At 44.9% G+C, this 25,198-nt stretch overlaps 2 protein-coding genes across 2 annotated transcripts in view; both read left to right on the forward strand.

Annotated features, from left to right (window-relative positions):
- Window positions 1–25,198, forward strand: part of LOC127570177 (N-acetyllactosaminide beta-1,6-N-acetylglucosaminyl-transferase-like) — a 113,461-nt gene that overhangs the window by 43,855 nt on the left and 44,408 nt on the right. The window lies entirely within an intron of this gene.
- The window catches only part of rbm24a (RNA binding motif protein 24a), a 146,550-nt gene continuing 125,790 nt past the window's right edge, over window positions 4,439–25,198 (forward strand). The window contains exon 1 of the mRNA XM_052015438.1: window positions 4,439–4,449. The gene's annotated coding sequence lies outside the window, so the exon portion shown is untranslated. The remainder of the gene's footprint in view (window positions 4,450–25,198) is intronic.

Raw genomic sequence — 25,198 nt, forward strand, 5'->3', positions numbered from 1 at the left:
TTAAATGTTACAATTGAACCCACATCTACCACTTCCGCTGGCAGCTCGTTCCACACTCACACCACCCTCTGAGTGAGGATGTTTCCCCACAGGTTCCCCTTATATATTTCACCTTTCACCCTAAACCTATGCTCTCTAGTTCTAATCTCACCCAACCTTAGGGGAAAAAGTCTGCATGCATTCACCATATCAATACCCCTCATCATTTTGTATACTTCTATAATATCTCCCCTCATTCTCCTGCGCTCCAGGGAATAAAGTCCTTACCTATTGAAACCTTTCCCTCTAACTCAGGTCCTCCAGTCCAAGCAACATCCTTGTAAATTTTCTCTGCACTCTTTCAAGCTTATTGATATCTTTCCTGTAGGTAGGTGACCAGAACTGCACACAATACTCCAAATTTGGCCTCACCAACATCTTGTACAACTTCAACATAACATCCCAACTCCTGTATTCAATGGCCTGATTTATGAAGGCCAAAATGCCAAAAGCTCTCTTTACTACCCTACCTACTTGTGATGCCACTTTCAAGAAACTATGGGTCTGTATTCCTAAGTCCCTCTGTTCCACCACACACCTCACAGCCCGCAAGTCCTGACTTGGTTTGTCCTCCCAAAGTGCAACACCTCACACTTGTTTGCATTAAATTCCATCAGCCATTTTTCAGCCAATTTTCTTAGCTGGTCAAGATCATGCTGCAAGCTGTGATAGCCTTCCCCGCTGTTCACTACACCCCTGATCTTGGTGTCATCTGCAAATTTGCTGATCCGGTTTACCACATTATCATCTTAATCATTAATACAGATGATAACAACGGACCCAACACCAATCCCTGCGGCACATCACTAGTCACAGGCCTCCAGTCGGAGAGACAACCATCTTCTAGCACTCCCTGGCTTCTCCCGCTAAGCCAATGTTGAATCCAACTGGCTACTTCATCCTGAATGCCAAGTGACTTAACCTTCTGGACCAGCATCCCATTGTGGGGCTTTGTCAAAGGCTCTGCCAAAGTCCATGTAGACAACATCTGGAATATTGTGTGCAGTTCTGGTCATCATGTTATAGAAAGGATGTGGAGGCTTTGGAGAGAGTGCAGAAGAGGTCCACCAGGATGTGGCCTGGATTGGAGTGTATTTGCTATAAGGAGAGGATGGACAAACGTGAATTGGAGTGTTGGAGGCTGGAGGGGCAACCTGATAGAAGTGTATAAATTTATGAAAGGCATAGATAGGGTAGGTAGAGTCTATTTTCCCTGTGTGGAAATGTCAAACACTGGAGAGCATAGGTTTAAGGTGAAAGGGGGGAAGGTTAAAGAAGATTTATGTGGCAAGTTTTTTTTACATAGAGATTGGTGGGTGCCTGGAATGTGCTGAGGTGGTAGAAGCAGATACAATAGCAATGTGTAAGAGACATTTAGACAAGCACATGAATAGGCAGGGAAAAGAGGGATATAGACCATATGCAGGCAGATGAGATTGGTTTGGATAGACATCATAGTCGGCACAGCCATAGTGGGCCAAAGAGCCTGCTCCTGTGCAGTACTTTTCTACGTTGTTTCTAACAGCAGCACAATAATGACTGAAAAGTATATGAGTCGGTAGTAAAGAAAGAAAATGCAATGTTAGCATTCATTTAGAGAGGACTAGAATATAAAAGCAAGGATGTACTGCTGAGGCTTTATATGGTGTTGGTCAGACTGCATTTGGAATATTGTATGGAATTTTGGGCTCCTTATCTAAGGAAGACAAGATATTTATTTATTAATCAGATGTACATTGAAACACACAGTGAAATGCATCTTTTTGAGTTACTGAAAATGTGCTGGGGGCAGTCCGCAGGCATCACCACTCTTCCGGCGCCAACATAGCATGCCCACAACTCCTAACCTGTACATCTTCGGAGTGTGGGAGGAAACTGGAGCACCCGGAGGAAACCCACACAGACACGGGGAGAACGTACAAACTCCTTACAGACAGCAGCGAAATTGAACCCGGGTCACTGGTGCTGTAATAGTGTTACACTACTGGCCCTGGAGAGGGTTCAGAGGACATTCACAAGAATGATCCCAGGAATGAAAGGCTTAACATATGATGAGCATTTGATGTTTTTGGGCCTGTACTCAATGGAGTTAAGAAGGGCAAGGGGAGATCTCATTAAAACCTACCAGATACTGAAAGGCCTAGAAAGAGTGAATGTGGAGAGGCTGTTTCCATTACTAGGAGAATCTAGGATCCAAGGGTGCAGCTTCAGAATAAAGGGATGTCCCTATAAAACTGTGATGAGGAGGAATTTCTTCAGCTAGATGTTAGTGAATCTGTGGGATTTGTTGCCACAGTAAACTGTGGAGGCCAAGTCATTGGATGTACTTAAGGCAGAAATTGATAGGTTCTTGATTGGTAAAGGGGTTAAGGGTTATGGAGAGAATGGGGTTGAAAAAAAATCAACCATGATTGAATAGCAGACTCAATGGGCCAAATAGCCTAATTCTTATTGTCTTATATTTTAGTGATATTGGTCAAGAGATGAATATTAGCCAGGACACAGAGGAGAATTTGTCTTCAAATTAGTACCATCAGATCATAATGTTCACCCAAGAAAGTAGTCAGCTATGGGATAACATCTGACCTCCAAAATAACACCTCTGTTGGTACAACACTCCTTGAGCAAGAATTATGTGCTTGAGGATCTGAAGTGGGCCTTGAAGCTACAAATTTGTGGCTCAAGGGAGGATACTCCCACTGGGCCAGAGAAGCACTGCTCAGGCTTGTCTATGAAGCTGCTTAGATGTGATACCTGAAGACACCCTCAATAAATTGGTGGCTTTGGCAGAGATGAGACAAACATCATGAAAGCAAAATAATTTTAAAAAGTCAATAATGTGAGAAAGATAAAATAAATTTAGGATTTTTCAGAGATTTGTCATACTTGGAAGGGAATGTTCATGCTGGGATTTTGGGATTGAACAAAGTTTCTCTCCACAATTACTGCACTGTGAACAATTAACAATGAAAAGATATGACAATGAAATAAACCTAACAGTGAAAGTTGTGTAATTTTATAACTGTAGATTAACAGTGAATTTTACTTTTTTTATGAAGAGATCAAATAAACTAAACAAGAAGTTAATATTTAATTGACTTAAGGCACATTTTGTAAATATAGGTAGCAAAGTCAACCGTTACTTACAACTGTCTTTGATATGGATGTGCTGGTTGTTAGGTTAATTGGCTGTTTTAATTTAACCCTGGTGTAAATGGGTGGTTGGAGAATCAGAAAGTAAATGTGCCTATGAGAGAATAGGTTACAGGGAAATAAGTGAGGAGATGGGATTCCTCTAAGAGCTGGATTGGACTGGATGAACTGAATGTCCTATTCCATATTGGAATGAGTTATATAATTCTTGCATTGGACTTAATGTTTCTATTCAGACTGTGATCCTGATTGAAATATTCCCATAGGAAGCAGAGTTTTATGTTGCTAAAGAATAGTAAAACAGTGCCAAATGTTTGTTTTTACACTGCTCAAATCCTGTTTTTACACAGCAAATATCGGTCACAGGTTATATTCTTTGTTATCTTTGGCAACTAACATAAAATTTACAGTCAAAATGTTGGATTACTATTGTTTGTACCTTGGCACCTCTCTACATTTAAGGGGTGGATGTTTATTAACTTATCTTGGACTGATCCTTTAGTGTAATTCAAAGAGGAGCATGGGGTCATTCCAGTGTCTGGAAAAAGGAAGCACAAGGAAACAAAGTATATATTACGAGCTGCAAAAGGAAATGCAAAATTTCCAAAAATAAATTAATAAATAAGAAGAGGAGTAGGTCGTCTGGTCCTCCAAGCCTACTCTGCTTTTCCTCAAAATCATGGCTGATTCTCTACCTCAACACTATTTTCCTGCACTATCCCCATATCCTTTGATTTCCTAATCCCAAAATCTATAGATGTCTGTTTCAAATAAACTTACTGACTGAGCCTCCATGGCCCTTCAGTGTAGAGAATTCCATAGATTCACCATCCTTCAAGTGAAGCAATTTCTCCTCATCTCAGTCCTAATGGCCTACCCCATATTCTGAGACTGTGAGCCCTGGTTCTACGCTCCTCCCTGCATCCATTCCCATGAGGCTGATAGACTTGAATGTAGGAGACCTTTCTGGGTGGTTGAATGGTCTTTCTGATCAATTGCTATCATGCAGTCATCCGAAACATGATTGGCGATTTGGCAGGAATGGAACTTTTCTTTGATGTACAGTCTCCACTTGTAGATGGACCTCACAGGTTAGTTCTATTTCAGAATGAGTCAGATTTATTTGTAACAGTAATACTGGATTTTTAAGAAAGGATCAGAAAACATAGAATAAAAAGATGAAAAACACGATGATGCTGGAGGAACTCAGCAGGCTAGGTAGCATCCATGTAGAAAAGCAGGCAGTCAACATTTCGGGTCGGGACCCTTCTTCAGCACTGAAGATAGGAAAAGGGGAAGCCCAATATATAGGAGGGAAAAGCAGAGCAGTGATAGGTGGACAAAATAGGGGAGGCAGGGTGGGCACAAGGTGGTGATAGGTAGATGCAGGTAAGAGTGATAGGCAGGTGTGGGGGAGGAGGGAAGAGCAGATCGACCGGGGGATGGGTCAAAGGTTAAAAAGAGAGAGAAATAAAAAGGGGGGCTAGGAAAGGGAAAAAGAGAAGAGCATGGTGGGGGGTGGGGAAGGGGGTGGGGATTACCTAAAGTGGGCGAATTCAATACTCATGCCGTTAGGCTGCAAGGTTCCAAGAGGGAAAATGAGGTGCTGTTCCTCCAGTTTGCGCTTGGACTTCTGGCAGTGGAGGAGGCCGAGGACTGACGTATCTGTGATGGAGTGGGAGGGGGAGTTGGAGTGACTGCCAACGGGGAGATGCAGGTCGCAGTTACGGACAGAGCGCAGGTGTTCTGCGAAACAGTCGCCTCGTCTGCGTTTGGTCTCACCAATGTAGAGGAGGCCACTATTATATAGAATATAGGCCCTTTTATTCTATAGAATAAAAAGGCCTTTCACTCCAGAAAACTAGTCCTTCTGCAGGCTGCGTACAATCTCTCCTACTTGGAATGAAAATCAAATAACTGCAGATGCTCGAAATCTGAAACAAAAACAGAAAATGCTAGAAATACTCAGCAGGTCATGCAGCACTTGTGGGGAGAGAAATAGAGTTAACAGTCCATGTCAAAGGCATTTCCTCAAAATTATTCATCACAACCATTCTGCTGAAAGGTCATTGACTCTCAAATGTTAACAATATTTCTCCCTTCACAGACCCTGTCTGACCTCTCTGTTACGAACCAGCAACAAAAGAAACACACCGAGTCATGATTCAGTGTTAAAAACTACTTTATTAATAACTACTTATGATAATAAGAAAAATAAAAGTAAGAATGTTAGAATGTTAGAAGTAAAAGTGTTAAACCTTGAACATTGACTCCAAAACTAAACTCGAAGTGTGTGTGTGGCAAATCCCCAAACTCCAAGTCCAGGAATGGTTCTTAAAGTTCCAGTCAGCAAGCCATAAGGTGAAACATGAGCAAAGGCTTCTTCAACAACCACCGTTGTCTGAAGATAAAATGTAGATGTAGAGAGAAAATAGAGAGTAATTACGAAATCCAGATGTTCCACGATGGAACCCAAACAACACCTCAGTGTTTACTTGGTAGTGACTTCCTCACCCTGAAAAGCATCCAAATCGTGGCCGTCCACACAAATACCTGTTTCCTTCTACAGGTCAACAACAAAGTGAACTCCACTGCGTCGTTCCGAAGTATCTGCCACCCCGAAAAGCATCCGAGATGTGGCCGTCCACACAAACACCTGTTTCTCTCCACAGGTTAATGACAAAGTGGACTCCACTGGATTACTCCAAAAATCCATACGTGGATTGTGGTGACAGACACAGTTATTGTTTCTCATCCATCGATAGAGAAACTAGCAGGCTGGTGTCTCTCGCTCTCTCCTCCCTCTCTCTCCTCTGACTGACTTCGTCAACAATGTCCTTTATCTTCTGTTGACATAAGCATACCCCACACACACACACACACTATGCCCTATCTTAAAGGGATATTCAGCAACAGTAACCTAGTCCGTAACACCTCTTATTGGGAACTGTGCTCTGCCTGACTTAATCCGCTGAGGAAGCTTCTTAAAATAATCCAGTTCCCCAAAGGTAAGTATGGAAACAGAACCAATACATCCGATAATTATTCTGCCTCTGTGAATGGAAATGAAAAAAGCTACACCATTTTAGTGGAGACAGGCTATTTCAGTATTGCAGCAATATTTAAAGCCCTCCATAAGATTAAAAACCCAATAGATCCAAAAGAGCATTTTTGTTACTATATACATTGGGATAGCCTTCTTTCCTTCAGTGTTCCAGCTTTTTCCCCCACAAGTGATGGAAAAATAGAAGGCATTCAAGCCTCCACTGCAGAAAAATAATGATGGGAAAGGAACACTATATTCCTGCAACCTGGCCTTGCCGTGCAATCCCAAGGGAGAGGAGAACTCTATATTGGCTCTGCACCATCTCTTGCAGTCCTTGTGGGAGGAGCAGCCTGGGGCTTTTGAGCAACTTCATATCTTGGAGTGAGTTAACAGCTCAGGTGAAAACATGTGACTAGAGGTATTATTACCATTGACGAGGTTGGTCCACAATAATAAAGCATTATAGATGGGCATTATTTTCATTCTCTGTGAAAACTTCAAAACACCTGTAACTTGGGCAGGTCAAAATCTCTGACTGGGATCTTAATTTTGAAAGAAACATTTTTCTTGAGAATACATAAGTAGCAAATGATCCATCCAGTCTCAGAATACACTCCTGAACATTTCATTTGCAGCATATTATTGTACAAATATATTATTCTGATCAGATAATTAACTAGCAATTATTTCACTGTAAAAACTTTCAAAGCACAGAACCTGGACGTAAATATCATCTTTCAAAGTCTTGGGAAATCTCAAAGCATCACTAGAGCTATGAAGTTTGTCTGACACGTAGCCATTTTTGCGACACAGGTCACAAATCTATTTAAATATTTGTTGAAGGATAAGCATTTGTCAGAACACCGAAGGGAAACTTCCTCACTCCTGGAAATCAACATAGGTTCTTTTACTGCTGCTGCAGTACTACACTGGATTGTCCGCTTGGTCACACTGAGGGTTGATCTTGACTTTGTACAATAGTGTAGGAAAGCTGATACTGAATGAACAACTTAGGTTACATCTCTCTGACTTCAATGGGGAGAGATGAGACACAGGTTTTATTTCGCTACTGTTGGTTTTACATTATCACACTGTCACGGAGAAAAGAGAGAGAAACATAGAGGGTATAGTTAACGGAAACAATTGATAATAACCAAGCACCAGTCTTCAACCAATTTCCATTGTATCCTATATTGACATCACAGAGGCCCTAGTATTCTATTGATATTAGAGGCAATTATCGGCAATTGAAATCACCAAAACAGACCTGATTGATAAAGACCGCAGTTGGTTAGAATGGTAAAGGTGTAATGTTAACATGGACGTGACATACTTGGTTCTCAGAATCAACCAGGTGTGGAAGTGTTACAAGTCCCGTGATTTAAGCTCAGCCCACACAAGGCTCAGACAGGGAAACAGACAGTACAGTACCCAGGGCACATAATTGTTAGGGGGAAGAAAGGATGTGCTGGATAACAGACAAGACATGATCAGCTCCATACCCCTGTCCAGTAAACGCAAGTTGGGGTTTTAAAAAAAAGGTTGTGGACCTATTCACTCACTGCCATAACTTCACACAAGGGCCTCTAGCATCAGTGGTCCCAATATGAGCCTCAGTAAAAGCAGGAAGCCCTTTCAGGAAGAAGCTGAGTGGAGACCAGACGAGAAGGTGGCATTTTCTGATATTAAGATCACCCTGGTCTCCACACGTCTTCTGTTTACCACACTCAACACTATCACATTTGCTGTGGCAATGAGGGAAGGTGTAACAACTCAGTAGAGGTACAGATCCAGAGCAACAGAGAAAGGCTCATGCAACACATAAAATGCTGGAGGAGCTCAGTGGGTCAGGCAGCATCTATGGAGGGAAATGGACAGTTGACGTTTCAGGTCGAGACCCTTCATCAGGACTCTGGTCGAGTTTCAGCTTGAGTCCTGATGGTCTCAACCAAAATGTCAACTGTCCATTTCCCTCCACAGATGCTGCCTGACCTGCTGAGTTCCTCCAGCATTTTGTGTGTCGCTCCAGACTTCCAGCATCTGCAGTCTCTCTTGTGTCTACAGAAAGGCTAGTAGCAAGTTATTCCACAAAACCAACTGCCATGGTAATGGGACATCCCTGGGATGTAGCAGCCTTGGACTGTGCAGCAGGTTGGTGTGGGTTAGCTCACCTATATTAACCCTAAAAATCCCACCCCAACAGAGGGGGAAGCACAGAATGTCAGGTGGAAATAGAATAGGAAGTAGATACCAGTGTGACCAGGAAACCTGTTCCTCAGAGGAGGCAGAGTGAGATTTATAGATGGTAGGTCCATGTGGTACATCGATGAAAAGCCATGAACCTGACAGTCCAAGGTAACAGAGGCAGGAGAGGAACATTGCTGGGGGGGGATGTTCAGCCCAGGTGCCAGAGCTGGTGGCACTGATAGAAGCTCCTCTGTATACAGCTCAGGCATATCAGGGAGTCGTAACCTCAGTAGGTGTTGGTGTTCAGCATAGGGGGTTGGTACAAGAATTATTAGCAGTAGTGCAGCTGCCCTCAGAAGCTGCAGTAATCAAGGTGAAAGCACCCTAGAAAGAGGGGAGTGAGAGGCAGAAAGGGAATGAGTGGATGGAGGTGGAGAAAAGAGGGGCCAGGTGATAGCTGTCTCCATGTGGAATTAGGATACACGTTACCCCAGCCTGCTGTGGATTCAGCAATGATGCCACGTATCCTACAGGCCCCTCTGTAATCAACACTACGGATCTGGCAGGATCAGGTTACATCCCCAAGTAGAGCTACAACAGGATGACTGTAAAGGACCAGCATAGTGACTGCTACCTCAGCTCCAGAGTTCTGAGCTCGATCCTGACCTCGGGTGTTGTCCCTGTGACTGTGTGGGCTTCTTCTGGGTGCTCCGGTTTCTTCCCACATCCCAAAGATGTGCTGCTAGGTTAACTGACCTTTAGGTAAAGGGTGAAAAATAAAATCAAAGGGGAGTTGATGGGCAGGTGTGAGAGAAAATAAGTTGCAGGGGTACAGGGAAATAGGAGAGGGGGAACAGGACTAATGGGATTGCTCCCTGGGAGCTGGCACTGTCCTGATGGGTTGAATGGGCCTCCTTCTGTGTCGTGAAAAGCATAAGATAGAGAATGATAGTACACCTACTTGATGTGGTCTGCATCGATGTCAGCACTGATGAAACCCACAATGTAAAAAATAGTCTACTGGAATAACTCATTGCAGCATGAGGCAGCACCTCTGGAGGTAAAGGGACGGTCGACATTTCAGGTCGAAACCTTGCATCAGGACTGGGGAAGGAGAAGGGGAAAGATGGCTAGTGTATAGAAGTGCAGGGGGAGGGGTGGGACAGGAGCTGGTAGGTGATAGGTGGAATTAGATGAGGGGAATGATGGGCAGATGGAGCCAGGTGGGGGAAGTAGGAAGGGATGGAAAAATGTGAAGAAAGGGGGAGAGACCCTGGGTGGACTGGTGGGAGTGGGAAAGGAATACAGGGGGAGTGGGTTACCTTAGACTGGAAGATTCAATGTTCATATCAGTGGGTTGTAGGCTACCCAAGCGGGATATTTATCAAAGAGCAGAATAGCAGTAGAAACAACAGAGGGAGAACTGTGAGAGAGGGTCTCACAGAAGTCCTGTCGACGAGAGGAGGAAAGCTTCATAGAATCAGCATGGAAACAGGCCATTCAGCCCAATACGTCCATGCTGACTAATGGGCACCCTTCTGTAGCAAATCCATCTCCCAGCACATGGCCCACAGCCCTCTGTACTGAAGCGATTCATGTGTTTCTTAAATGCTGTCAGTGACCCAGCTTCAACCACTCTCTCAGGCAGTGCATTCCAAGTACTTATCACCCTCTGGGTGAAGGTCCCCCACAAATCCCCTCTAAATCTCTTCAGCCTCACTATAAACTCACTAGTTTTATCTACTTCTGATATGAGTTTTAACGTGAGAGGGAAAAGAACTTAAAGGGACCAGAGGGACAACTTCTTCATGCAGAAGTTGGTGCATATATGGAACGAGCTGCCAGAGGAAATGGTTGAGGCAGGTACAATAACAACGTTTAAAAGACAGTTGGACAGGTACATGGATAGGAAAGGTTTAAAGGAATAAGGGTCAATTGGGACTAGCTTAGATAGGCATCTTGTTCAGGATGGACAAGTTGGGCTGAAGGACATTTTTCTGTGCTTTATTACTCCATGACTCCTGCATGACCTGACTGCCCTTGCTGATGGTCACCCATCTCCTCTGTTTCTGTACCTGTGGAGTGACCAGCTCACTGAACGTACTGCCTACTATATTCTCTGCATCTATCCACAGCTCCAACTGCTCTAGGCAGTCTGCCAGGAGCTGCAGCTAGACACTTCCTGCAGGTATAATCATCCAGGACACTGGAAATGTTGCTGATCTCCCACATCCTGCAGGTGGAACATATCACTGCCCTGGCTTCCATAACCTTTACAACTACTCCATTTGACTAAGACAGTAAGATAGAGAAAAAAAATCCTTACTTTGTCTCTACTCACCCTGGTCACTGAAACCTGCACTTTGACTTCAACAGCAGCACTTCTACATCAGGAAGCCCCTCAAACTGGCACTCCTGCTAGAGCTCGCCTCCTTTTTATGTGCTGCCAGTAGGTTAGGAAGACCTCACTCTCTTGCCTGGTCCCTGTCTTTTCAAACAGTCACCACCACTGCTGCTCCTCCTCCTTGCTGCTAAGCCTGCTGGTGGGAGAAACTTCTTCAAAGTGGGCATGCCTCAAAGAGAGCTCGCAGTGGGGTAGTAGTACGGAGAAGCAAGAGACTGTTGATGCTGAAATTTGGAGCAAAAAATAAACCACTGGAAGAGCTCAGCGGGTTGAGCAGCATCTGTGGAGGCAAAAGGGATGTGTCCATGTTTAGGGTCAAGACCCTGTATCAAGACTGGGGGTGAAGAGGAGAGATGGCCACTATATAGAAGTGCAGGGGGAGAGGCACAACAGAAAGTGGTAGGTGATAGGTAGAAAAATGAGGAGGGGAATGATGGGCAGAATGGAGCCAGGTGGGGAAGAGGGAAGGGATGGAAAAGCTGAACAAAGGGAGAGATTCCTCCAACCCACAATGTATCCAGGGGAGCAATGCAAAGTGACATAGGTGGAGGGCTCCTCAACCGGGTCAGTGGTCCTTAGCTCTCAATAGACCATGTGAGAGTGGGCTAGTGTATTTTGATCCTCATGGAGACTATTCTACCTGATTTCCTCTGCATGAATGCTTGTATTAAGGGTCATTGCACCCACTGCTCCATTCTCCGAGCGGCTCTTCACCCCCAGCAGCTCAAAGCCAGGATCTACTCCTCTACCCCATTCTTACAAATGTTGGACCTATTTTTATGTCAGGAAAGGCCTTTAGCTCGGTGAAGCCTGTTGTTTTGAGGTAGTGTACAAATGGTCTTGTGAATGTCTGCAACTCACCTGGCCTTGGAAGTTGCAAGCTTTATCTATTCATAGTAGTTTGTTTCATAGTATGGAGCCCAAACATCAAAGCAGCAAGCAGAGTAACCCGGAGAACTAGGAGGCACAAGAGACTGCACACGCTGGAATCTGGAGCAAAAAACAAACTGCTGGAGGAACTCAGCGGGTCAGGCAGCATCTGTAGAGGGAAATGGACAGTCAACATTACAGGTTGACCCCCTTCTTTCGGACTAAAAGAGTAGAGGGGACTTAGCCGATATAAGGAGGTGAGGAGGAGGGGTGGAGCAAGCGATAGGTGGATCCAGGTGAGGGTGGGTGATTGGCAGATGGAGGAGGGACGGGTGGAAATAGTGAAGAGGCTGGGAGGTGATAGGTGGAAGTAACAAAGGGCTGCAGATGATGGAATCTGATAGGAAAGGAATATGGAGCATGGAACCAAATAAGGGAGGTGGGGAGGGCAGGTGGGAACAGTAGGGGGAGGGGACCCAGTGGGAGGAGTGTGTGGTTGATGGCAGATGGTGTAGGTGGGGGAGTTGACAGAAATTATGTGACACGGGGCTGGGGGTTGGGGAGTTGGGTGTGTGTAGGAGAACCTGGGTGTATCAGAAGGAGAGAGAAAGGGGACAGAGGGGGAGCAGGTTACCTGAAATTGGAGGATTCAGTGTTCATGCCATCGGGTTGTAGACTGCCCAAACCAAATATGAAGCATTGTTAAGCATAGGAACTAGTTTTAATTTATTCCTTCGGTTTTAGAAGAAACATTTTGAACCTAGTTCCAAGGTTTCTAATCCATTCCTATTCTTCTGTTTTATCAAGAGCCCTGATAAATAAGAATGCAGCTGAGGGACAACAACAAAGCCTGCACTCAAATAACATCTTTAACATAGCAAAACATCACAAGGTGCCTTGTAGTGGAAATTCAACACCGTGCAGAAGGCAGGAGGAATGAACAGCACAAAAACATGAGAAATAAGTGCATGGAGACACGAGAGACTGCAGAGGCGGGAATCTGGGGTAAAAAAACAAGCTGCTGGAGGAACTCAGTGAGTCAGGCAACATCTGTGGAGGGAAATGGACAGTCAACATTTGTACTGCCTCCCAAACATACTTCATTGTCCAGTAAGATCATTGTTAATCCTTAACAATCCCTCCTTCCTATTTGGTCACCATATACCTTTTGCAGTGCAGAAACAAAATACTGGGGTTGCTGAAAACCTGAAATGAAAACATAAGGTTATAGAAATACCCAGCAGGTTAGGAAGCAGAGAGAGAAAAACAGAGAGTGAATGTTTCATCAGAGTTGGGAAAAGTTAGAGATTGAAGAAGTTTCAAAGGACTGAGAGGAGGGGTGGGGGGGGGGGGAAACAGGAGGGAAGGTCTGTGATAGGGTGGAGACTAGGGAAATCTGAATAACATAAGTGGTGGTGGTGTCTGCTGAGATAGGTTGGTGATGGTTGGTGAATAACACAAGCTGCACCTGAGGGAAGTGTAAATTGAAGATGAAGGAAAGGGAAGATGATTTCCCTACCATGTCAGGATATTTTGCTGTAAGGTTTATGACTCTTTGGCAACTTTTTAAATACTGTAAACATCCATGCTGAAAAGCCTGCAATTGTGATGTTGGTGTGCAAGAGGCATCATGAATGGGGGGAAATCTCATCCTTTTAACTTGCAAGAAACCATTAGAGACCACCTGTGCAGTGGCACATAATGCAAAGAATCTTAGGCTGCTGTGTTTCGTGTGTCAGGACATCCAAATCCATCTAAGTATCAGCATTTAACAGTTTTTCACTATTCAAAAGACATTCTACTTTTCCTTCCTACCAAATAAGCAATCTCTCAATCTGCCACATCTTACTCCATCTGCACCTTCATTATCCTAAGTAACTTGTGGGATGCCATTGATGGCTGGCCAACTATAGGGAAGGTGCACACTCCAGCAACTGACCTGTGTCCACAAGCTCAGCACTGAGTCCTGGGGCAGCTCCTAAATATATTGAACTGAGAGACTGGAATATATTATGCTTCAAGTTCAAAGTTATTGTCATGGGCATACGTACCCAGGTATAAATGCCATGGAAATGAACTTTTTGCAGCAGCAACAACACAGTACATCACAACCATGACAAACATAAATTACATAAACTTACATTAACATAAATTATACATAACTTACACAACAAAATAAACAAAAAAGTAACTTAACAACATTAGTGCAAGTTGAGGGGAATATAGTCCAAGGTAGAATTAAGGGTTTTCAGGTCAGTTCCAGAAGCTGATGGCAGTGGAGAAGAAGCTGTTGTTGAACATTGGGGTATGGTACTTCAGGCTCCTGAACCTCCTGCCTGATGGCAGCATTGAGGAGAGGGTATGGCCCGGATGGTGGGGGTCCTTAATGATGGATGTCGCCTTCCTGAGACATCACCTCTTGTAGATGTCGTAAGTGGTGGGGAGAGCTGTTCCCACGATGGAACTGGCTGAGTCCGTCTCTCTCTGTAGCCTCTTTTTTTCCCTGTGCATTGGAGTTTCCGTACCAGGCCATGGTGCAACCAGTCAGAATGCATCATGTTTGGCCCCCAAGCTATAACTGGTAACAGGTCCTTCTGGCCTGACGAGTCCGCGCCGCCCATTTTAAACCCAAATTAACCTACCCATACATCTTTGCAATGTGGGAGGAAACTGGAGCACTCGGAGGAAACCCACGCAGATACAGGAGAACGTACAAACTCCTTACAGACAGCGACGGGAATTGAACCCCAATTGCTGGCGCTGTAATAGCGTCGCGCTAACTGCTACACTACTATGCCACCCCACCTACGCCACCGTGCCGCCTCACTCTATCTAGCACAGCCCCATTCAATTGACTGGAGTGTCAGACCTTCATTAAAAAGATTTGTGAAGCTAAATGGTTTGAATTGTTTCTGTTAGATAATTAATATGAATGTTTTAATTAATTTACCTATGTTTAGTGTATTAAATCATATTATTTTTCAATTTTTAAAAAAATCTTTTTTTTAAACGAACTTATATGTACAACTTCTCCTCAATGTCTCAGATGAATTTGAGATAGTGGAAACGGCTTCGTGAGCTGTCAGAAGGCCCTCAGGACGGTCTCTCGGCAGAGCCTCGGTTTGTGTGCCTGAGGCTGGGTTGCTGCTTGCAGCCCACTCCACCTTGAGGGATGCCTGTGGCAACAAGGTCTCCAAGATATATATCCTGGATCCTATAAATCCTGGGAGTACAGCACAGGAACAGGCCCTTCAGCCCACAATGTCTGCGCTGAACACGATGCCAAATTAAACTAAATCTCTTCTGCCAGCGCATGATCCATATCCCTCCATCCCCTGCATATTCTTAAAAGGCCTCTTAAATTCCACTATGGTATCTGCCTCCACCACTACCACTTGCAGCCTGTGTAAGAAAAGACTTTCCCCGCACATCTCCTTTAAACATTCCCCTTCTCACCTTAAATGCATGTCCTCTAGTATTTGAGGACATTCATTATCTAGGTTCAAAAACAGAAAATGCTGGAAGAACTCAACTAGTCAAGCAATATCAGCCCGAAACGTTGACAGGTTTCTCTTTCCACAGATGCTGCTTGACGGGCTGAGTTCTTCCAGCATTTCTGTTTTTGTTTCAGATTTCCAGCATCTGCAGTATTATTTAGTCTCCAGGATATTAGGAGCCAAATAGCTGCAAAAAGTGAGCGCCACTGTGGACATCCTGCAGGAAACAAATGCATGGAACAGACTGGGAGGAGGGTGCTCCATCCTATTAACTCCGTTCTTTTTTTAAAAAGAGTCATAGAGTTATACAGCACAGACACAGGACCTTCGGCCCACCGAGTCCATACTGACCATCCCTACCCATTTACACTAATCCTACACTAATCCCATTTTGTTTTATGAATTCAGCCTGAAGAGTATTCCCAGCATCTCTCTTTTTATTTCAGAATTCAGCATTGCCATAATTTGCTTTTGTTGTTAACCTGTTCATATCCCTTTGGAAATAGCCTAGAAATTCAATTGCATTGGGAATCATGCACTTGAGCCAGGATGTGCAAGTTTACTGGCATGGCTCACATCTGAGGTTTATCCAGCTACCTCATTATCAAGATTGCAGTCAGTATCAACAATAGTGTTTAGAGCATTAGTGCAAATCCTTTGGGAGTCACTTGTACCAGCTGAATCTGCCTGCAGCTGATTAAATTAATGACTGCAACCAGTTAAAGGGAGGGAGGTGCTCAACACTCAGAGCACATCTGTTTGTGCTTACAGTGTGAATGCTGACATACATGCGTGTGATAATTCTGTACAGCAGAGCGTGGTCTCCAACTGCCTTGCACCTCATTGCCATTGGTCAAGGACCTCACTCTGTCATTTCCCTCATCTGTTTGCTGCTCCCTCTTTCGTTTCCAATCCCTTGATCACCCTCAGCTACTCACCATTCATTTCATTCACTCACCTGCCCCTCATTCACATCGATAGTGCCTTATTCAATTGCGTGTGCATCTTTCACTCATCATCACGTGTTATCCCAGTAGCTACACATCCACAGGGGCAGAAGTGATTTATTTACTATGGTAGGGAAAGAAAGAGATGGTGGCAAGGACATGGTACAGAGAAGGATTGTGGAGGGCTGGAGCGAGTGGTATTCAGAGAGGGGGTCAGGAGATTAGGTTGGGCAAGTGCTCAGGGAGTGGTGGAGCAGTCGGTCAGGTAGTTGAGGGTGATGGTAGGGCCAGTGATGGAGGATCAGAGTCAGGAGGTCTCCAGAGATTTCTTTGGGTTGGCGTTCTGTGTTCACATTCTCTCCCAGTATATAACTAACTAGGCAGCCAGGGTCTGGGCTGCTTGTATATTTCCCACTTCCTTTAAACTCATTAGGCTCACCAGAAAACGTATTACACTGTGTAACATGTCAAAAAAGTGAAACAAAAATGTGTTGAGGTATTATTACAGTCTTGAAAAATTGGCTTACCACCAAACCCCAATATTGTCAGATTATCAGTACTGCCATGTGCTAACCACTAAAAAAAAGGAAGTGGCAAGAAAGCGGTGAATTCTATAAATGATATAGAACAGCATTGCAAAAACTTGAGCTTCCCTGTTCTCTGCTGTGTAACAAATCACCTGTCATCTCAATGGTCAGAATAGTTTCATGAAATAATCTTTCTTGCCAAGTCAAGTCAGGTTTATTGTCATATGCACAAGGACGTGTTTGCACAAGTGCAATGAAAAACTTACTTGCAGCAGCATCACAGGCACATGGTATTAGAGGCACAACATTCAGAAGAAAAACATAAATTAAGAATACATAAACATGAATTGTACAAGAAAAGAACACAATTAGAGCCAAACAAAATAAACAAAGTTACTTGTCGTGCAAAGTAGTCGTAGTGTTGCTATACTGAGGTAGTGATTAGGGTTGTGTGGTTGGTTCAAGAACCAAAAGGTTGAAGGGAAATAGCTGTTCTTGAACCTGGTGGTGTGGGACTTAAGGCTTCCGTACCTCCTGCCCAGTGGTAGCTGCGAGAGAATAGCATGGCCCAGATGGTGGGGGTCTTTGTTGATAGATGTTGCATTTTTGAGGAGGCACCTTATGTAGATACTACCGATGGTGGGGACCCTTGAATCTGTAATTCCAAACAAAGTCTGTCCCTGAGTTTTCCTTCCAAGTTCAAGTTATACTTTATTGCCATTCACCCATATGCTATAAAAACACATGGAGGAACGAAATGTTGTTTCCCCCCAGACTCACACAACAGAGGACATACATAGAACAGAGATCACGCAATAAATACAGACAAAAAAATTGTGCAAGTACAAATAGTGCAAAAAAACCAGTATATACAGAATGCAAAATTAGTGCAGGGTTAGTGCAAAACCGAGTTGGACAAAAATTGGGTTTAAAATGAGCGGCGTGGACTCGTTGGGCCGGAAGGGCCTGTTACCATGCTGTAAATAAAATTTAAAAATTTAATTTAAAATGTATAAGCACGTTCAGCAGCAGCCAAAGTTCTTATACGCTGTTGTGCAATCCTTCAGCAAGTTTTTGCAATGCTGTTCTAAATCAGAATTCACCACTTTCTTACCTTTACCTGTTAGTTTTTTTTAGTGGTTGGCAGATGGCAGTATTAATAATCTGACAACATCAGGATTTGGTGGTAAGCAAATTAAACTCAACACATTTTTGTTTCACTTTTTGACATGTTACACAGTGTAATACATTTTCTGGTGAGCCCAATGAGTTTAAAGGAAGTGGGAAATATACAAGCACTCCAGACCCTGGCTCCTGCTGCAAATCTACACATGTTCTTGACCACTGCTGTCCCGGACCCAACCCTGGGTCCAGCCACACGCCCAGCCCACAGCATAGACCCCAGCCCCAGCTGCAGTCTAGACCCCTGGCTCTGTCTGCACATCCCACTTGCACCCCTACAACCTTGGCTCACGTTCCAGGCCAATGAGTGATCCAAATGCTGAACCATCTGGATTATTAAAATGTTATTCTATTTCCTCAACATGGCTACTATCTTGTATTTATCCCTCTCTTCAGCGCAGTGCCTACAAGTGGAATAAACTTAATGCTCTTCTACCCTATCACAAAAGGAAAGGTATTGCATGGATTTGTCCTATCTCCTCCCTCCAGCCACAACAAAGTTTTGCCAGACGAACTTGAATACACTCCACTTTTCTGCAACATTTTCATGATGTACAAGCTCTTAAAGTACCCTTGAATGTCTCTTTAAGTACTCTTAAATGTCTCCTTGAAGCTATTGTGTGCACGGTTAGGTTTCGAAGTAACTTTCAAACAACACAGCCAGCTCCAAGATGTTTACCAAAATAAAATGTGAATTGCTTTAACCAATTACCTTCCACCTGCTGCCATCTGTATATTCATAAAGCACACCTGAGGTTTGCTACAAAGTGAACTCGACTTTTTACTTTAAAGTATTTACATAAACTGCAACAATGCAGGCAAGCTTTTTACAGACTGCTCTTGCTGTTAATTTCACAACACAATGGTTCTTTCAAGAACTTTCTGGATCATTGTACATGAAGGAGTGATCAAAAAGGTATATTTTGCATAAGATTTGAAAGGTGCGCACAGATTGGAAAGGTTAAGAAAGAGAATTCCAGAATGTTGTACCACAACATCTGATACTTTGCTGGTGGTGGCTAATTTATGAAAATGGAGATGCACAGTTAAACCACAGGAGAGCAAAGCTAGGGAGTAAGCTGCAAGGAGACTTTATGACAAATCTGAATATGATGACACACTTCCCTGTAGCTGTGACACTTTACTCTGTATTCTGTTATTGTTTTTACCTTGTACTACCACACTGCACTGTGGAATGAATTGACCCGTACGAACGGTATGCAAGTCAAGCTTTTCACTGTACCTTGGTACAAGTGACAATAATAAACCAATACCAATGTGATAGAAAATTGAGTCTAGGAGGCCACTGAGCAGGCTACAGGGACAGTGGCCTCTCCGTGCAATTTCCATGTACAACAGAGGAAAGAGGGAGACAGCCATGACATCGAACCTCTGCCTTCTTTGTACTGCCCAAAGACTTTCAGGGCTCCTCTCACAGGAAAGGGAAAATTGCACCAACTGATAAAAATGAGGGGAATAAGCATAGCAGTGCCTCCTCCCTTCTTGTAGATAAGACCATAAGACACAGGAGCACAAGCAGGCCATATGGTCCATCGAGTCTGCTCCACCATTCGATCATGGCTGATTTATTTTTCCCTCTCAGCCCCATTCTCCTGCCATTTACAATAGTGATTACAGAGTTTTAAGTTAACTTTGCACCTTCCCTCAGATCTATTCCATTAATCTTTGGTGAGCATTCATGAACAGCAGCAGGATTGAGGAGCCAAAGTGCAGAAATTATAATGGGAGCTGAGCAGGCTTTTCATTATTGAGTTGAAGAAAGTTGAGTATAACCCCAATAATCTTGAACACTGCACCATTGTTTGGGGTGGTACTGTAGCACTGACAGTAGATATTTCTAGTGTGCAAATGGAGACCGAATCTACAGTTGCAGTTAATGTTGCTGCGGGTGATGCATTCACTAAGCAGGCAGGGTGGCACCATAGATGTGCTGAATGGGATGGACAAGTCTGGCAGCTCGATACTGGGTAACCTTGCGGAGCTGTGGACCAAAGGCAGCTGCAGAATTGTACTCAACACACAATCTGTAATGTCATAGCCTGACATATCCCTCTCTCTACCATTACTGTCAAGTCAAGGGATGAACCCTGGCTCAATGTAGAAGAGCATGCTGGGAGAAACACCAGGCATACCTAAAAATGACGGGGTATCCATTGAAACTGCAACTGAGGACTACATATGTTTTCCAAAAGCAAAGACAGCATGCAATCGACAGTGGAAATTGACTCAGTGGGTTTATAGTAGACATCAGTGGGTAGTTTGTCTCCTGAGAGCTCCAGAAAAGGGAGAGAGTGTCAGGAAGTGTCCAAGTGAATCCGAGTGCAGGTTGGAAGTTAGTAGGAAAGGTGCTAAAATTGTTGAGTTCCGCATGAAAGCAGGAAACAGAACTAACGCAGCCATTGATGTAGTGCAGAAGTATCCCCCTTTGTCCACCTTTTCCATTGGCCCTCCCCTCCCCATTATATAGATTCATCACCCTCCCCCACCTGGTTCCATCTGTCCAACACCCACGCACCCACCCATCCACCTGGATTTCTTCTCCCTTGGCCGACCCTTCCAATGCCCTCCCCCATCTGTTTCCATCCGCCCATCATCCCTCCCTTGTCTGGTCCCACATATCACCTACCAGCCTCTTTCTCTAAACTTTCCCCCTCCTCCTCCCCATCTGGTCCCACCCACCCATCATCCTCCACCTTGTTCCACCAATCACCAACAGGCCTCTGTCTCACCTCTCTCTCTCTCTCTCTCTCTCACCTCTTTAGACTGGCCATCTTCCCTCTGCACTTTCAGTCCTGATGCAGGGTCTTCACCCAAAACGTCGACATCCTTTTGCCTCCCCAGACGCTGCCTGACCCACGAGTTCCTCCAGCAGTTTTTTTTTGCTCCAGATTCCAGCATCTGCGGGCTATTGTGTCTCTGAGCCACATAAAGAGCATGGCTACAAGAGCAGGTCAGAGGCTGGTTATCCTGCAGTGAGTAACTCACCTCCTGACACCCCGAACACTTTCAACAATCTATAAGACACAAGTCAGGAGCACAATGGAATATTCTCCACTTACCTTAATGAATGCAGGTCCAAAAGCTCTCAAGAAACTCCGCAACATCCAGGATAGAAGAGCCACCTGATTGGAACTCCTTCTATCACACTGAACATTCATTCCCTCCACCACTGGCATAGAGTGACTGCAGAGTATACCATCCACAAAATGCACTGAATTTCTTAGCCTAGACTAATATTATCTTCCAAAGCCATGACTTCTTCCTGCAAGAAGCACATGGATAGCAGGTGCATGGGGACACCACCTCCTGCAGGCTCCCCCTTCCCAGTTACACACGATGCTGATTTGTAAATATATCGCAGGTACCTGTATATTGCAGGTTTAAATCCTGGAATTCCCTACCTAACAGCTCTATGGGAGAACCTTCATCAGCAGACTGCAGTGGTTCAAGAAGAAAGTTCACTAACATCTTCTTGAGGGCAATTAGGGATGGACAATGATGCCCAGATCCCAGAAAATAAATAAATTAATAAGTAACTTTAAAGAACTGTGATATGCTCTACAATATAAAACTGAAAGAAATGTCATCAAAACTGCTGTATTAATTATATTAGATCAGGTAGGAATAGAAAGAATGTGTCATCGTGAACCATAGAAGAGAGGCACTGGAGGAGGAAGATGGAATGGTTGCAAAGAGGAAAATGGACGATAACACACACAAAAACTGCTGCAAAACTCAGCAGGTCAGGCAGCATGTATGGAGGGAAATAAACAGTCGACATTTCAGGTCGAGACCCTTCATCAGGACTGGAAAGGAAGTGGGCAGAATAAGAAGGTAGGGGAATGGGGAGGGGGAAGAGCACACGCAGGCAGGTGATAGGTGAGGTCAGGTGATAGGTGAGGTCAGGTGATAGGTGAGTCCTGGTGAGAGGGGGAAGGTAGGAGGGTGGGGGATGGGGGAAGATGTAAGAGGCTGAGGTGAAAGGTAGAAAAAGCAAAGGGCTGAAGAAGGAGGAATCGCTGGGAGAGGGCAGTGGACCATAGAATAAAGGGAAGGAGGTGGGGAATAGATGGGTAAGTCATAAGGGTGGGGGCAGGTCATGAGGGCAGGGGAAGGGGAAAGAGAAGGGGGTGGGGCCACAGGAATGAGGGAAGGAGGGGGAGGGGTGGGAGAAAAAAAAGGTGAGGGAGAAGACGGGAAGGGTTACCAGAAGTTAGAGAACTCGATGTTGAGGCCATCAGGTTAGAGACTACCAAGGCAGAATACGAGGTGTTGTTCCTCCAACCTTCATGTGACCTCAACCTGGCAGTAGAGGAGGCCATGGATGGACATGTCAGTATGGGAGTGAGATGTGGAATTGAAGTGGCTGGCCACTGGGAGATCCTGGCTTTTGCGGTGGACAGAGTGAAGGTGCTCAACAAAGCGATCACCCAATCTGCGTCAGGTCTCACCGATATGCAGGAGGCCACATCGGGAACACTGGATGCAATAAATGACAACCTCGGATTCACAGGTGAAGCGCTGCCTCACCTGGAAGGACTGTCTAGGGCCCTGAATGGTGGTGAAGGAGGTGGTGTAGGGACAGTGCAGCACTTAGTGCGGTTGCAGGGATAAGTGCTAGGAGGGTCATCTGTGGGGAGGGACGATTGGACAAGGGAGTCGAGGAAAGAGCGACCCCTACAGAAAGTGGGGGGGAGGGGAAGATGTGCCTGATGGTAGGATCCCGTTGGAGGTGGCAGAAGTTGCAGAGAATGACGTGTTGGATGCAGAGACTCGTGAGGTGGTAGGTGAGGACAAGGGGAACCCTGTCCCTGTTATGTCGGGAGGATTGGGAGAGGGCAGACATGCGGGAAATGGAGGAGATATGGGTGAGGACAGCATTGATGGTGGTCGAAGGGAAACCAGGTTTAATGAAAAGGGAGGACATCTCAGATGTCCTGGAATGGAAAGCCTCATCACGGGAACAGATGTGGCTGAGGAACTGGGAGAAGGAGATGCCATCCTTGCAAGTGACAGGGTGGGAGGAGGTGTAGTCAAGGTAACTGTGGGAGCCAGTGGGTTTGTAAAAGATGTCTGTGGTTAATCTTGTCTCCGGAGATTGACACAGAGAGATCCAGAAACGGAGGGGGTGGGGGGGGGGGGGTAGGTGTCAGAGATGGACTATGTAGATTTGAGGCAGGGTGGGAGTTGGAGGTAACATTGAAATTGACGAGCTCAACATGGGTGCAGGAAGCAGCACCAATGCAGTCATCAATGTAGCGGAGAAAGAGTTGGGGAGTGTTTCCAGTGTAGGCTTGCAACATGGACTGTTCCATGTAGCTGACGAAAAGGCAGGCATAGCTGGGGCCCGTGTGGGTGCCCATGGCTACACCTTTAGTTTGGAGAAAGTGGGCAGAGTCAAAAGAGAAGTTGTTGAGGGTGAGTACCAGTTCTACCAGACAGAGGAGGGTGGTGGTGGAGGGGAACTGGTTGGGTCTGTTGTCCAGAAAGAAGCAGAGAGCCTTAAGGCCTTCCTGATGGGGGATAGAAGTGTACAAGGACTCGACGTCCATAGTGAAAATGAGGCAGTCAGGGCCAGGGAACTGAAAGCTGCTGAAGTGATGAAGAGCATGTGAAGTGTCACGGACATAGGTGGGAAGGGACTGGACGAAGGGGGACAAAATGGAGTCAAGGTACGAGGATACGAGTTCAGTGGGGCAGGAGCAGGCAAAAACAATAGGCCTACTGGGGCAGTTGGGTTTATTGATCTTTAGTAAGAGGTAGAAATGGGCAGTGCGGGGTAGGGGAACTACGAGGTTGAAGGCTGTAGAGGGGAGATCTCCAGAGGTGATGAGATCAGTGATAGTGCAGGAGACAATGGCCTGATGCTCCTTAGCGGGGTCAAGGTTGAGGGATAAGTAAGAGGAGGCATCCGAGAGTTGACGTCTGGCCTCAGCAATGTAAAGGTCAGTCCACCAGACTACAACAGCACCAGCCTTGTCTGCGGGTTTGATGGTAAGATTAGGATTAGTACGGAGAGAGTGGAGGGCAGTGCGTTCAGAGGGGGTGAGGTCGGAATAGGTAACAGGAGTGGTGAAGTTGAGACGGTTAATGTCCCGTTGGCAGTTAGAGATGAAGAGATCCAGAGCAGGCAGAAGGCCAGGATGAAGTGTCCAAGAGGAGGAAGAGGGCTTAAAGAGGGAGAAGGGGTCATCCGTAGGAGGTGGGGAATGGAGGATAACAGCATGGATGTAGGTGCACTGGTAACTTTAACAAGATCAGCATTAACATAGTGAGCTACATGGAAATTTGACTGTAACAAAGGCTGGTAAATGCAGATTTAGTTAACAAAGAACATGCAAGGACACTGACAACACTGTAGCACAGCAAGTAGAGAATGCCAGAAACCCAGCTTCAATCCTGACCTCAGGCACTGTCTGTGTGGAGTTTGCACATTCTCCCTGTGACCACATGCTTTTCTTCCGGGTGTTCTAGTTTCCTCCCACATCCCAAAGAGCAATAGGTTGGTAGGTTAACTAGCCATTGTAACTTGTCCCTGGTGTGTAGGTGAGTGGTAGAATCTGGGGGAAGAGTAAAAAATGAAATAAACATAGGATTCGTGTAAAAAGGGTAGGTAATGGTTGGTGCAGACTCACTGGGCCAAAGGACTGTTTCTGTGTTGTATCTCTCTCTGACTTTATGACCTCAATGCAATGACCTAGGTTATGGGCTGAATTAAGTCAGACACGAAGACCTTAGCAAATGTGTAGTGGTTATCAGCCAGAAATATGCAGAACAGGGCTGTCATTTTTGAACTAACTCTGCCCTTAATGTTGCAAAACTGAACACACATTCAAACTCAAGAAGGACTGATAATCAGCAATTTGTCTGTAATCAGTAAGTTATCTCTTTAAATGGCATTTGATTTCTTCTGACTTTGGCTACGATTCTACAAGTGTTTGATGCTGCCTGGAGTACTTGCAAAATGCAAAAGTCTATAAGGGGTGGGGTGGTAGGTTCTGAGGGAATTTTTGCTGACATTGGCTTCTGCCGCAATATTCCAAGAGTAAGAGGGTGATTCCAGAGGACTGGAGAGAATGAAATGTTCAACAAGTAAGGATAACTTCAGCAACTATAGGGTAGTCAAGTTAACCTCAGCGGTGTGAAAGTTTTTATAAACTTTAATCCTGAAAAGGAAAGTGGATTAATTGAGGCAAGCCAGCCCAGATTTGTTAAGGGTAAATGGCATTTAACCAAGTTGATAGTATTTTTTGATGAGATAACTGGTAGCGTTGATGAGGAAAATGTAGTTAATGTGGTGTACTTGGATTTCCAGAAGGCATTTG

This window comes from Pristis pectinata, chromosome 5, assembly GCF_009764475.1.
Source record: "Pristis pectinata isolate sPriPec2 chromosome 5, sPriPec2.1.pri, whole genome shotgun sequence".
NCBI classification, from domain to species: Eukaryota; Metazoa; Chordata; class Chondrichthyes; order Rhinopristiformes; family Pristidae; genus Pristis; species Pristis pectinata.